Source organism: Astatotilapia calliptera, chromosome 7 (genome assembly GCF_964374335.1).
Source record: "Astatotilapia calliptera chromosome 7, fAstCal68.1, whole genome shotgun sequence".
Lineage (NCBI taxonomy): Eukaryota > Metazoa > Chordata > Actinopteri > Cichliformes > Cichlidae > Astatotilapia > Astatotilapia calliptera.
The window spans coordinates 15,753,141-15,767,994 of NC_137428.1; positions in this window are offsets into that span (position 1 = coordinate 15,753,141).

Here is a 14,854-nt window from a genome sequence, read left to right on the forward strand (position 1 = left end):
CAACATTAGCACGTGACCGAACGATCCGACCCTTCCTCGCAATCTGCAGCCACTTCTATGTCCTCTCTGCACCCTCTGGCACAGTTTGTTTGTTTTGCAGTCCAATTGAATGGGGACATTTTGGCCTCTTGCATCTGATCCTACAAGGGAATGATCGAAGAAACAGCTTCTGAGTATTGGTGTCCATGTCAGCCTTTGTGTGTGCTCACTGAAGACTGACGCTTTCAGTTGTTGGAAGTTTAGGATGTTGGAACTATATGTTTGAATATTACAATTAAGCATGCAAACCCCAGGACACGAGATGTCGGCTGGCACAGAGCTGGGAGTTTTCCATATTAAGTTCAAGATTTAGAAATAACTTCTGACCTGGATTTCTACTAATGCATGCTGCTAATATCTCATTTCATCCTGAGGTGTTTCTAAATAAGGGCTCCACAAGTTGGACGTCCTTGTAATCTATCTCCAGACAGACTAAAGTGCTCAAGTAAAACCTTTCCAGGGATCCTAGTCTTCACTCTTTAGGAACTTGTGTTTGTCAATAACAGGCTAACATTTCCCATGGCAGAAGGGCTGATTGCAGACACAATAATGCAGATATTTTCTCAGATAGTTTAAGTGTTTACATCTCTGCCTGAAATCTGTCAGATTTTATAGAAAGCTATCCCAGAACAGGTTTAGCTTTCTACTGATGTTCTGAGTTCTTCAGGCTCTGACGAAGGAGATGGCAGGAAGTCCGCCACTTTGTTCCAGACTGAGATACTTGAGACAGTCAGAAGATGGATTGGTGTGAAATTTGTGGTCCCAGGAAGATAAAAAAAAAAACATTATTCAGAATCAGAATACTTTAATAATCCTTAAGGAAATTATGTGGGTTACAGTTGCTCCAAGACAATAAGGTAATAAGACTGAACTAATTAAATAATACAGGGTGGGCCATTTATATGGATACACCGTAATAAAATGGGATTGGTTGGTGATATTAAAGTCCTGTTTGTGGCACATTAGTATATGTGAGGGGGCAAACTACTCAAGATGGGTGGTGACCATTTAGAAGTCGGCCATCTTGGATACAACTTTTGTTTTTTCAATAGGAAGAGGGCCATGTGACACATCAAACTTATTGGTAATGTCACAAGAAAAACAATGGTGTGCTTGGTTTCAATGTAACTTTATTCTTTCATGAGTTATTTACAAGTTTCTGACCACTTATAAAATGTGTTCAATGCTGCCCATTGTGTTGGATTGTCAATGCAACCCTCTTCTCCCACTCTTCACACACTGGTAGCAACACCGCAGGAGAAATGCCAGCACAGGCATCCAGTATCCATAGTTCACTTTACTCAAATAGCACCTGCAGTCCCAGTCACCAGATTTCAATCCAAAAGACCCAGCATCTTTGGGAAATGCAGTCAACAAGTCTGCAACAACTGCATGATACTATCGTGGCAATATGGACCATGCTCTCTAAATAATAATAATGGATTGGATTTATATAGCGCTTTTCAAGGCACCCAAAGCGCTTTACAATGCCACTATTCATTCACTCTCGCATTCATACACTGGTGGAGGCAAGCTACAGTTGTAGCCACAGCTGCCCTGGGGCAGACTGACAGAAGCGAGGCTGCCATTTCACGCCATCGGCCCCTCTGGCCAGCACCAGTAGGCAAGTAGGGTAAAGTGTCTTGCCCAAGGACACAACGACCAGGACAGAGAGCCCAGGGATCGAACCGGCGACCTTCCGGTTACAGATACGCTTCCCAACTCCCTGAGCCACGGTCGCCCGAAAGAACGTTTCACTTTATTGAGTCTATGCCATGAAGAATTAAAGCAGATCTAAGAGCAAAATGGGGGCTCAACCCACTATATCCATAGTACTTCATGCCAATAAGAGTATTTCTAGGAAAGCTTTTTAGCTTCCAGCATATCAGTATCAGAATGCGGCCTGGTTCCTCCACTGAGGATTTCATCTGAGGCCTCTTTTTCTTGTTTGTCTAAAGAAGTCTAAGGACACTAATGTACACTTAGGAGTGTGCATTACAACAAATTCATCCCTTGATCAGACAATAGTATGACCAGGTCAGTCTTTCTAATTGTACTGGGTGTAAGAGTTTGGAAGGTAACCTTTCCTAACCCTTGTTTGGAAGTGTTGCCTGCAGAAACCTTCATCTTCTTAAAAAGAACAGGTCAGCATGTCTTAGCTTTGCAAAGTTGCATCTGTGCAAACCACAAGATAACTGTAACTATGTGAAAACCAACACTGCTGAGCATTGTTGGTGAAAACCAACAATGCTCAGCAGTGGCAATGGTTGGTGAAAACCAAACACAGCATATCAGCACAAACACATCATACGGGTGACGATCTTGGCACCTTGCATTCATTTAGTTAAGCATGAACTCCTCTGTATACCAAAATATTCTACAGTCAAATGTATGAGAGCTAAAGTCTGGCTCAAATTGAGTCATGCAACAGGACAACAATTCCCAGCACAGCAGGACAACTACAAAAGAATGGCTGAAAAAGAAAAGAAACCCGATATTGCAACAGGCCAGTTAGAGTTCAGACCTCAACCTGATTGAAATGCTGCCGTGTAACTTTAAGAGAGCTGTTCTCAAACCTCTGAAATGAAGCAACGCTGCAAACAAAAGCATGCCAAAATTCCACAAAGTGACAAGACTGATAAAGTGAGAAAATGAACTAATGATAAATTCAAGTTATTGCTGCTAAATGGTGGGGCATTTTTCACAGGACTGCACAGATTCCTGTAAAAACTTTGTTTTTCACATGACTCCACATCCCACAGGGTAATGCATACACCCCTTCAACAGAGACTTGCCTCAGTACATGTGAACCAAAATTAGCCAAGAGTTCTCAGAACTGTCATGCAGTTGTAGCACATTGTGATACTCTCAGTATTTGAACAGTGTTATATCACTGTTTGTTCAAAGAGCTGTCTCAGATTTACACAGCCAGCTCTCTCCTGCTGATGCAATGACCTAAAAAATAACTGGTTTCTATTCAGTAAACAAAAATGAGCACATGATGTTCTGTTTTATGTAATGTTGACTGTATAATTTGATTCTATTTTCATAGTGTGCCCTATGTGAAATATTTTCTGCAAGCAACATGAAGACAGAGCTTTTACTTCATGAGGTCAAATGGGAGCCAAAATTTAAAAAAAAAAAAAAAAAGGATTTCTTCATGTGCCAACTGAGCAAAGGTTACTGTGTTGCCTAAGAAAATCTGTTTGCATTAATCACGCCATGCGGCCTCACTGAATCACTCTGGACTGTCATAAATCAAGTTTTTCAAGGAAACTTTTCCCCAAGAGTGTGTGCTATATTTGAATTGGCTCTGCTTTCAGTGCCGAGTCCCTGGCACTGTGCGAACATGTATCTAAATCATCGGCCACAGTCCTTTCAGTGCTCAACGCACTACTTTCCACTCCTTCTCTGGACATATGTAATTGAAAAATAGGTAATTTTATGCTCTGTCTGATTCTTCTACATGCTGATGGAACTCCTAAAGCTAAAGATGATGGTGGCACAGCACTAAAAATAAGAAAGCGCATACACAGGAAGTTTGACCTAAAGCTCATTGTAGAGCAAATGGACATGATAGACTGCACCTGGAGGTGTCCACAAACAAATTTTACACAGAAGACAATTCACACATTCCTGCACACTACAGGGCAAACATTACTGGACAGTGATTAATGCCGTGTTGCTGAATTCAAGCAGCACGACACAGCAACACTGCAGAGCCTTTAGACTATTGTCTCAATAATGGTAGTGTGCTGGTTTGTTACTGACCTAATTTAAAAGGTTTGTGAAATGTGTTTTGACAGTTTTATGAGTTATACTATTTACCTGAAATGCAAGAGTGCTAACATTGATCAATAAACTTCAAACCTAACAGAAATTTTAGTTTATCAAATGATGATAAATAACAAGGAAATGCACAGATCGGGTAAAAAGTAATGCATCTGTCCTTAAAAGGTTTTCAAATTAGGTAAGTGCAACTTGAGATGAACAACAACATAAAAACGAAGCCAAAAGGCAGACGCAGTGTGTGAAAAGCTCAGTACACCCCATGACTCGGTAGCTTGTAGAAGCACATTTAACAGCAAAAACTTTACAAGTCTCCTACACTGTTGTGAAGGAAGTTTGGCCTCCTCTTATTTACAACATTGCTTCAGTTCATTGAGGTTTGTGGACATTCATTGATAGCTCTGTTAAGGTCATGCCGTTTCAATCAGGTGGAGGTCTGGACTTTGACTGGACCATTGCAACATCTTGCTTCTTTTCTTTTAGCCATTCTGTTGTAGATTTGCTGCTGTGCTGTCTTGTTGCAACACACTATTTCAGCCGAGCCTCAGCAGTCTAGAATACTCTAGAATACTTTGGGATTGATTTGGTTCATGGTCGACTCAGTGACTGCAAGATGTCCAATTCATCACTGCATTTTGGTCTTGCCTGTCCAAAGAACATTGTTCCAGAACGCCGATTACAATTTGTTCAGATGCAAACCTGCTGACGTGTTCTTTTTAGAGAGAAGAGTCTTTCACCAACTCTTTCAAACAAGTGTTTTAGTCTTTTTTCTGCTTGTACTGTCATGACGTTTAACATTTAACACACTAACTGAGGCATGTGGAAAACGAGCCGTCGCTCTTGGGGTTTTTAATGCTGAATCACACTACTTATTAATCTGTGGCTCTCTTCCACAGCATGTCTTTATCCTGTCTTCCTTCTCTCACCCCAACCGGTCGCAGCAGATGGCCCCGCCCCTCCCTGAGCCTGGTTCTGCCGGAGGTTTTTCCTTCCCACTGTCGCCAAAGTGCTTGCTCATAGGGGTTCATATGATTGTTGGGTTTTTCTCTGTATGTAGTATTGTAGGGTCTACCTTATAATATAAGGTGCCTTGAGACAACTGTTGTTGTGATGTATATAAATAAAATTGAATTGAACTGAATTGAATTGAATTGAATTGAGTCTTTTGAAACCTACTGCCTTTTAGCATGAGCGAATTTCAATTCAGTTCAATTTATTTTTTTATTTTTTTATTTTTTTTAATTCCTCCATAAAGCTAGGACATCTTACTATTCATCACTGATTGATAAAAAGAAACAAAGCCCAGGTTTTTTTTCTGCACTGTCGTCAGGCTGACAAAGAGTGAGAGCTCTGTTGAGCTGCATATCCCTTTAAACTTAACCAGCAATGCATTCATCTATAATACAATATATCTGTCTGCCAGAAAGGCAAATGCCAGATACTGTTATTACTATAATTATTATTATTATTAATAGCAGTAGTGGTAGTGGTATTATTATTGTTATTGTTCTTTCAATATCATTCCATGGAACATGGAACAAATCCATCTAAGTCTCATTCATTAAAGTGCTTTGAGAATAATGGTGCGAATTGAGATGAATTAATTCACAGCTATTTATGTGCAGGATAATCCAAGCAATACATAACATTGTGGAAAAATAATGACATTATAGTCATTAATCATTCTGACTATGCCCTGATGTCTGTTGGCACAACAGCGCACACAACCATCTGATGCGTTACTCAAATTAGAATGTAGAAAATAAGACAGAGCTTAATACGCCGTGGCTGGCTGAATGACCTCCGATGTACATCATGCTTGATCATGCTTCGGGGGGGTTTCTGCCTATCAACGTGGAGCATGATCTGCTCGAATGGATCCCTGTTTCACAGATTAACAACAGAGCTTGTTTAGTTAATCACTGTGGATTTGATCAAATTTATAGATTTGATGCTATTGTCCATTTTACATAAGCAGAGTAATTACATGAAAGCCTCGAGGCCAGATGTCTGACCTCTGATTAAAAGCCAAGAAATCAGAGCTGACAGTTACATTAAACTGAATTATTTGGCTGCACGGTTGCAGTTTTAGTCTCTTCCGTCCTGTAGACAGTGGCTTTCATTTCCTTCTTGCTCCAAATTAAGGGATCTGTTAATCCTTATGTTAGTATGGATGCTAGTGCAAAGTCATCCCTCCTTCATTTTACAATGAGAGCATTAAAGACGAAACACATTTCATTAGATTGCTCCAGATGTATGTCAACTTGGACCTGAGCCTAAGAGGATTTTAGCCGTGCATATTGAACCGCACATATAAGCTACTCAAGTGGTTTCAATGCAGTCCCATATAGTGCTGCTTTACCTCATCAAGTTGCCATCTGGACTTTTAGGCAACAAATGCACTGGTGAAATATAAAGTATGTGTCATGTATGCACACAGAATTTTAATAGAAGCTATAAACCTGATTTAAAAGGTCAAAGAGATGTTTTACTTTGCTGTACTTACATATAATGGTGGCATATACATATAAGTGAAATGTTTATATCATGCTACCAACCTGTTATATGGCTAACACACAGACAGACAGCCATTCACACTCACATTCTATGGCCAAATTAGATCCACCAGTTAACCAAATCTGGTGGCACTGGGATTTGGGGAGGATTCTGGACGACTGCGAGAACCCACTGAAACCCAAGGCAAGGATGCAAACTTTTTAAAAGTGATTTGAATCCTGGACCTGCTTGCTGCGTGGATTTTTTTTTAGACCAAGGGTCTAAAGGTGCTGCAACATGAGGCATGTAGAATATGAGAAAAATTATGTTTGTGTTTTTGCACCTTAAACACAACCTCGAAGGCGTCAAAAAATGTAATAAGCATAAAAACAAACCTGATTGTTTCCATCCTTACAAAGAGATAGATGAAAGTAATTAATTGCTGCTTTTATCTATAGTGTTGCTGAATACTACAGCCAGTTAGTATGCACTTTACATACACAGAGGCTGAAAGCAGGGGTATCACTCTAGAACATGTTTGTGCAAAGTTAACAAAATGTACTTACTGATGTATGTGAGCTGCATCGTAATACATAAACCATCCATCCATTCTCTCCCACTTATCCTTTTCAACGTCACGGGTGGGCTGGAGCCTATCCCAGCTGTCTTAGGGCAAGAGGCAAGGTGCCCTGGACAGGTCGCCAGTCTGTCACAGGGCTAACAGATAGACACAGACAACTATTCACACTCACATTCACACCTACGGGCAATTTAGGGTTACCAATTAACCTATCCCCACTAAATGCATGCTTTTGGACTGGGCGAGGAAACCATAGTACCCAGAGAGCACAGGGAGAACATGCAAACTCCTTATGTTCCACCTGATGGTGGATTTGAACTCAGGACCTTCTTGCTGTGAGGCAACAGTGCTAACCACTACATAAACCTAAATATTGGCTTTTGTGTTGTTTTTTTAATATATAAACCTAAAACTGGAATAATAGTTGGTTGCAAAGACTGTAAAAGATGATTTTTTACTTACTGATTTGTGGACAGCTTTATGGCTGCCATCACCACCTTACTTGTTTTATGCCTGAAGTTTCTATATTTGATGAGAAGGTGGACCGCTCACTAATTAGTTATTGTCAGATAATTGCATTGAAAATGCTCCAAAGTTACAAAACCATAAATATTTTGAGAGGTCCAGCCTAGGAGACTGCGAGGGGTTACCACAGTAAATTTTAAATTCCCCCCCAAAATTAAACAGATAAGTTAGATGGTTGTTATGAAGATGGAAACATGTTATGAAGAACCAGGGTGTAAATCTAACATATTTTCTCCATACAGGATACTTTACAGGGTACTTTAACATGATCAAAAAACAATAAATAAATTAAATAAATGAAAACCAATTTATTTTACTGCTCGACAGTCCAGTGAAAGGTCAAATTCTATACTAACCAGCTAAACTAGTAGCACCCAACGGAAGTCCTGCCCTAAAATAAGAGAGCAACAAAAGACATAATGTCAACCACAGCTAAACGTATAAATGTGAACAACTTAATGCATGATAAAAAATACATTGAAAGAAGTCGATCCTCTACATTATTTTGTACCTTATAATAAATCTCCTGCTTGTGCGATTGTGTACCAGTGTACGGTCCTAAATCCACGCCTTGACTTTGTTTCATTTATACTTTTCAAATCATCTCTGAAAATCCCGGGATGATATTTGCTTTACCTGCTCGTATTCCCCTCCGTCGCGCTCATTTGAGGAAGGTTTTAACTCTGCAGCTCTGACTGCAGTGACATAACATCCCGGCTAAGAACGGGAGCGCACAGAGCTCGGTGATGGGGATTACGGCTCATTCTTTAGAGCGCTCGGTTTATTTTAGGGTCTGACTGGATAAAACAGGATTAGCATCACAATGAATCTACAAGCATTCAAACTCAGAGGCCGGCTCCTTCGTGGCCTTTGACATTTGAAATGCTTGTAAATCCCCATCTGTGTTGTGATAGTTAAACATAGATTTGATCAGCTGTCATTCCAGCGAGGAGCCCATTTTTGATAAGTGCTCGTCTTTTTTAGAGTCGCAGCAGTGCTGACAGCTTTTTATTTGCCAGCATATTTTCTCCATGACAAAGCTTTAATGCAAAGCAGCTACTGGTCCATGCAGTCGTTTTTATATGTATTGTTCTGGGTGGTGATGACCTTTTACCTCTGAAGTCTGCAGCCACACTGGCGGCTCTCTAAGTAGTTGAATAGTTTATTATAGCCGTTTCCGACATCTATGCCAAAGTCAGAAGTCGGAAGAATAATGCTACGATGAATCTTCTGGGTAATGTGAATGTGCAAAACTTTAAATAGCATAGGTCTTGGGATGCATCACTGCATATTTTGATCTGCTAGGAGCAGAGATCATAGTAGTTAGTAAGATTCACCCTCTGGGAATCATGAATGTTTGTACACCATTCCATGTTAATCCATCCGGTATTTGCTAAACCGATTGAAAGATTTGCAATCTGTAATTACTGATGTGCATGTGATAGAGCCGCCATATATGTCATGTTTAACACTGGAGAGCGTTTGCTTTGTAAAAGTAGACATGGCAAACTAATACTTGTTAATGTGACTCGTAATAATAAACTGAACGTGATAAATCTTGAGGAAAAAAAGGGAAGCGTTATTGTTGGCAGAGAAGCTTTCTATCTTTCAGCATCTGCTCCTATTTTCACATATTCTTGCTCCCAAGCTACAGGAAACACTGTCTCTCTAATGCTGGCCTCAGAGGAGCAGTTCTCATTCCACCCCAGGTCAGATTATCAGCAAGGTTACAACACAATTTCTATCACCTTGCTCTCATTAAAGAAATGCATCATTCTGTTTGGTTTTGCCAAGAGTGAGGACTGTTGCACTCAAAGACATGAAGCTCTTCAAACAAAGATGGAGTGCAGGTGAGACAATTGGTTATTACCTAACATGTACTGCATGCAAGCCCTCGAGTCATTTGCAATTTGTTTCAGTATACTACCTGTAACAACTCACTTCACCCTGCTTTCCTTTTGGCCTGTTTATGTGGCAGGTCTCATCTGCAGGTATTAGAGAGGTGGGGTGGTTTGTTTCCCATCAGTGACATTGCAATCCCTTGGCCCAGTGTGCTAGTGCGCTATAAAAGTTATTTATCTCAGGGTCTTCTCCCCAAGATACCGCTTGGATTTTGGCTTCCGTACTAAACAATATTTTTTTGTGCCATTTCTTCATCCATCCAGTGGTGTAAAGCCATCCAGTGGGATGGCTTTACACCACTGAAATTAAGTTCTTTCCCTGTGTGCATCTCCCTTTTTGTCATGGCCCTGCAGCTCTGTCTGTGAAGACTGGGGGCTCATCCATCTAAATTTGATTAGTTTGTGACCGTTTTGTTATGGCGTTGTTGGCAGGATTCAATTCTGTTTGCTGCATCCTTTTTCTTTTTTTTTTCTTTTTTTTTTGCCTGTCCCGTTTGGCTCTTTTGCCATCAGAATTGTTGTCTAAAGGCAAAGAAAGATGCCCAACGGATTTACTTTACCAAATTGACCATCCCAGCCTTGCCGTAATGGTCCATTTGATTCACCTTTTATTGTTTATTTTATTTTCACTTACTGAATACGGGACAGACTTGACTGGGGGAAAGAAGGGGAGAAAGAAAGAGGGAAAGAGAAACAGCTGAGAAGAGGGACGGGGGAGAAGGGCAAAAAACAAAAACCAACAGAATGAGCAGAAAAAAAAAGAAATAAAAAATGCATATATCAATCACCTGGATCACCTGCTGAGAAAGAAAAAAGAAAACAAGCAGAAGAGAACAAGAGTAATAGAATAAACAACATCACAATGATATATGGGAATATGACAGTAAATACTAAATATTAAACATTATTGTGCAGCACATAAGATCAACAGAACACAGTGTGCTTTGAGGTAGGAGCCAAAAAGGGTGTAGTTTGTGGGTGTGATCACCCGTGTGTACACCTGTGAGCATGGACGCGCTTGTTTTGTTTTTTTAAAGGTTCCTTCATGTAATGATCTGCTAGAGGGTGTGGGGGGGCCACAGCCCCGTCCTCCAGGGCATGAAGCAGGTATGGAGGAGATCAAAACTCCAGACATCCAGAGGCCCCCAGAACACAAGAGACCAAGGAAGACCAACAGAGGGGCAGCTGCGCCACTGTCCCAGAAAGAGCTGAGGAGAGTTCCAGATGAGGGCTCACTCAGCAGCCGCGGAGCAGAAGCCAGGGGGAGTTGCAGTGACGCGCCCGTGAGCTCCGCCGGCAGCCAGCCGTGCCTGAGTGACCGAGCCCCAGGCCGAGAGGCCGGGGGCACCCCACCTCCGAAGTGGCCCGAGCGAGCCCCAGGCTCCAGGCCCCGATAAGCGGCCGCTAAGGAGTGAGCGGCCGCTTATCGGCATATAGACATCCTGACATATAGACACAGAAATACAGGCACACACAGATACAAACATCCATTCCCACCCTCATGCTCTCATATGCACTTACTCCACACTCAACCAACGTGGAGACAGACATAAAGAGACGCTGTACACACGATCACACTCCCCAAGCGTACTCTACAAACCGGGTCTAGGTACCCTTGCCCCTGGAGGGGGGAACTGCACCCAGACCCAGGTGGTGTTACCCTTTTCCCTGCGGTGGGGGGAGGCAGACCGCCCCGACTCCGCAGCAGCAGGGAGGCCCCACACTCCAGACCGCAGTCGGACGGCCAACTCCTCCTCCTAGTCCTAGCCCCCCTGCTCCAGCAGGTCGCAGAGAACAGAGGTGAGAGAAGACTCCAAACCTCCCTCCACCCGCTCATTGTAGTGTTGATGCATGTGTGTTCTAAGGTGCATTTAAAACCCAGGAGGGCATGGAGCTACCTGCCAGAGAGCAGCAGGTAAGCGCATAGTCCCTCCTGCTAGCCCTCAATGTCTACGTGTATTCAAAATTGAGAGGTGGGCAACGACGCCAGGGGTGAGGTGTACACCCTGATGGTACTTTGGATTCCGTGTATCATGCCCACCCCCAAGATCCTATATGTATGTGTAATGAGAGTGTGAGTAATGTGAATGTCTAAGTTGTGGGATAAAATTGAGGCAGAGGCAGCCAGAAGGGGACGGGGGGGGGGGGGGGGGGGGTAGCCTCCTCTGCACCCTGGTGACATACCCCTACTCCAAGGTCCTGCATTCCTGCATGTGTGGGTGGTTGTGGTGGAGCGGGAAGAGGGAGGCAGCTGGAGATGGGGAGGGAAGGAAGGGAGGGGCAAGTGACCCCTCCCTGGGGCCAGCTCCCCCGCTGACCCCAGTAGGCACCCCCATACTCTGCGACCCGCCAGGGAAAGGGGGCCCAGGCCCATCCAGACTGGGGCCCAGTGCAGCAGCGCCTCCCGGCCCCACAGAGCCCGGGACAGTCCACCCAACCCCACCACAGAGAAAACTGCACCCACCCCACCATCCACTCATCTTCCAGACTACATAAGACAATAAACACCCAGGCTGAGATCTTCCTCCACCTCTCCTGTATCTCCCCCTCCTGCAGAGAGAGCTCCTGAGGAGAGGAAAGCTCCTGCAAGATGTGACAATCTTCCCCACCAGTTGAAGAGCCCCCCAGGTGGCTCGATGCACCGGCGGCACCCTGCTCCAGGGCTGGGCCCCCATGCACCCACCCGCCCACAACCCCGGCAACACACCAACCAGGACCTAAGCCCCCGAGGCCCGGCCCGGGCCCCAGCCCGGAGACGGAGCGCCCCCAGAACCTCACGCCCATCCCGGACCCACCCAGGTGTAGCCAGGCTACCAGGTCAGTAACCCACGTCCGTCAGCACAGACCCTCCTGCATCCTTTTTCTAGGAGAAGCTGGAATTAAGTCGTTTGAATTTGCTCGGTTAATTTGAATCATTTGTCTCAGTTTGAACCTGCAGCTGGTGTGTGCTGACACCTGGACAGGCATGAGCTGTTAGCTGTGACTACATGGTTCTCTAGTGTGGTAAGTCTTGGTTTCTGTGGAGTCTCCATCCGTTTTGTTTTTGTTAGTTTGTTTTATTTAAACTTTGGTGGGGTGTGCGGTCTGACATTTGGCTCAAACACTTCCAGAGCTGTCAAGTGTGCAACCAGCTTACTCATAGCCTAACCTGGTTACTGGGTTGAGTGTTAAAATCGCCCACTGTTAAACTCAATGAAGTGGGTATGTTGGTATAGGCATGTAAGCAAAGGGAGAGTTTCCACTTTTTTAAATAACCCGGGTTTGGGTTTTTTTCTTTTGTATTTTTTCTCTTCCTGGGCCTTGGGCTGTATGGCACATATAGAGGAATTTGCTGCTGCACTATGAGCAAGTTTTATGCATCGTTGCACTATAGAATATCTTTTGAGAGTTTAAGAAAACTATAACTTTGATTTTGAGTGGTAACAGTAGTGGAGTAGTCGACCTCTTTCAGTTATGTCATACAATGCATCTCATGCTGAAAGGAACACCTCTGTGGCATTGACTGCTATGGGCATAAAAGGAGAGAAACTCATCCTATCCACCCCTGACTTCAACCCTATTGAGAACCTTTGGAGCGTCCTCAAGCAAACGATCTATGAGGGTGGGAGGCAGTTTACATCAAAACAGCAGCTGTGGAAGGCTATTCTGACATCTTCTAAAGGCATTCAACCAGAAACTCTCCAAAAACTCACAAGTTCAATGGATGGAAGAATTGTAAAGGTTATATCAAAGAAGGGATCCTATGTTAACCTATAACTTGGCTTGTGACCTCCTAATGCTCCAAATCCAACAAATGACCATTTTCAGTTCTTTACAACCAATAAAATGTTAATTTGGTACAATGCATTTTCATTTTTTTTATTTTTGCAAAAACATTGGGAGGTTTGTTCAATAACATTTTAGTTGTGCTCTAACAGTTGATGACTTGAAAAGTATATTAACTTTTATCTGCATGGACTATGTAGGAAAGTCAGCGACAAATATCATTTGTATAATAATTTGGAATATCGATGACCTGGATGACTGAGAACCTTCACAGACATATTGCCGTATATTTTGGGAGGAACACCTTCAACTGGTGAGGGAGTATGAAAGGGAATCAAGGAAATTCACATTTTGGACAGAGAGGACAGATGGTTTGAAAGAGGAGTGAAAGAAGCATCTATGTCCACTGTGAGCGACCATCTTTGAACAGAGGCGGTGATTTACGACACCAACTCTCTGCCATCTATAATCCAGTTTTGAGATCCCTTCCCAGACGCCTTAACGCCGACTCACATCCTGGGCCATCTAATCTCAAGAATTCGCATGATAAGGTGGGGCCAGGTTTCACAATGAACTCACCCGAAACTCTGGCTGATTGGGACCCACGCCCAGTTTCACACCTTGGCTCAGGCGATTAGAGGATCATCAGGGGGTCCTTTTGTCCCTCTGTGAGGGGATACTCCCACTAGGTTTATATCTGGGACTCTCCACCATTTGACCTTAGAACTGAAGAAGCTTCTCGGATGAGAGGTGAAACGTCTTCAAGCAACTTAAAGAAGTCCAGACGCTTTTCTTTGCAAGCTCCTTTGACTACGATGACCTGGATGACTGAGAACCTTCACAGACAATTTGGAATATCGTTTATAAGATGTATGCAGCTTGCAGGTTTGAAAAACGTAATCCGCGTGAACGTGCATTCTTTCTAATGGCCTGCAGAGGGCGACTCTTATGATTAAAATACAACTTTTACTTCTAATGAGGTCTGTGTGAAAACAGTCCTTGGCTCTCCTGTACGGTGTATGTACTGGTGGACCTAAATCTTCACCACCACGTCTGGTATACATACAAGCGAAAAAGGGGAGTGGGTGGGTCAGCGCTCAGAGCACAGAAACTTAGCTGGCTTCAAACACCATTTATTTCCATAAAAAAAAACACAGCCAGAGTCACAAATACAAGATAAAATTCCCCATATACAATAAAAATAGTGTTGCAACCCGCTAAAAACCCTGCCGGCAGAAATAACTATACAATATTAAAACAAGGCTAAATGAATGTTTTCCATATGCTAAAATTACCCTCCCATAGTCCCATAATCCCACAGTCCAGCCACACATGGGCGAATGGTCCTTATATGAAAGAGACAGGAGAGGAACTTCTCTTCCAGTATGGTAAAACTCGTCAGCAACAGACCAGGGAGGGGGCTCCTATCGCAGACCTGTCTCCTCCTGACAGCGCGTCGCCGCACAGTCCCGCCCCACTCCACACCTGAACACGGCCTCCCTCGTCTCACCGTCAGATGCAGGCAGAAGGGCATCCCTGCCCTGTTGTGCATTGCAGCCATCGCCACCCACTGTTGCCGTCCCTGCGTTGGGAGTGGATCGCCGAACAACTCGCGGCACCCCACAGTCAGGCAGCAGTTCCTTCCACACACGTGCGGGCTTGCACGCGCTCCTTTTTCTCCTGCCCACCTTTCGTGCGTCACTCTCCTTTGTCTCTGCGCTCGCTATCCCCTTTAACAGGTCAACCTGGCGGCTGATAG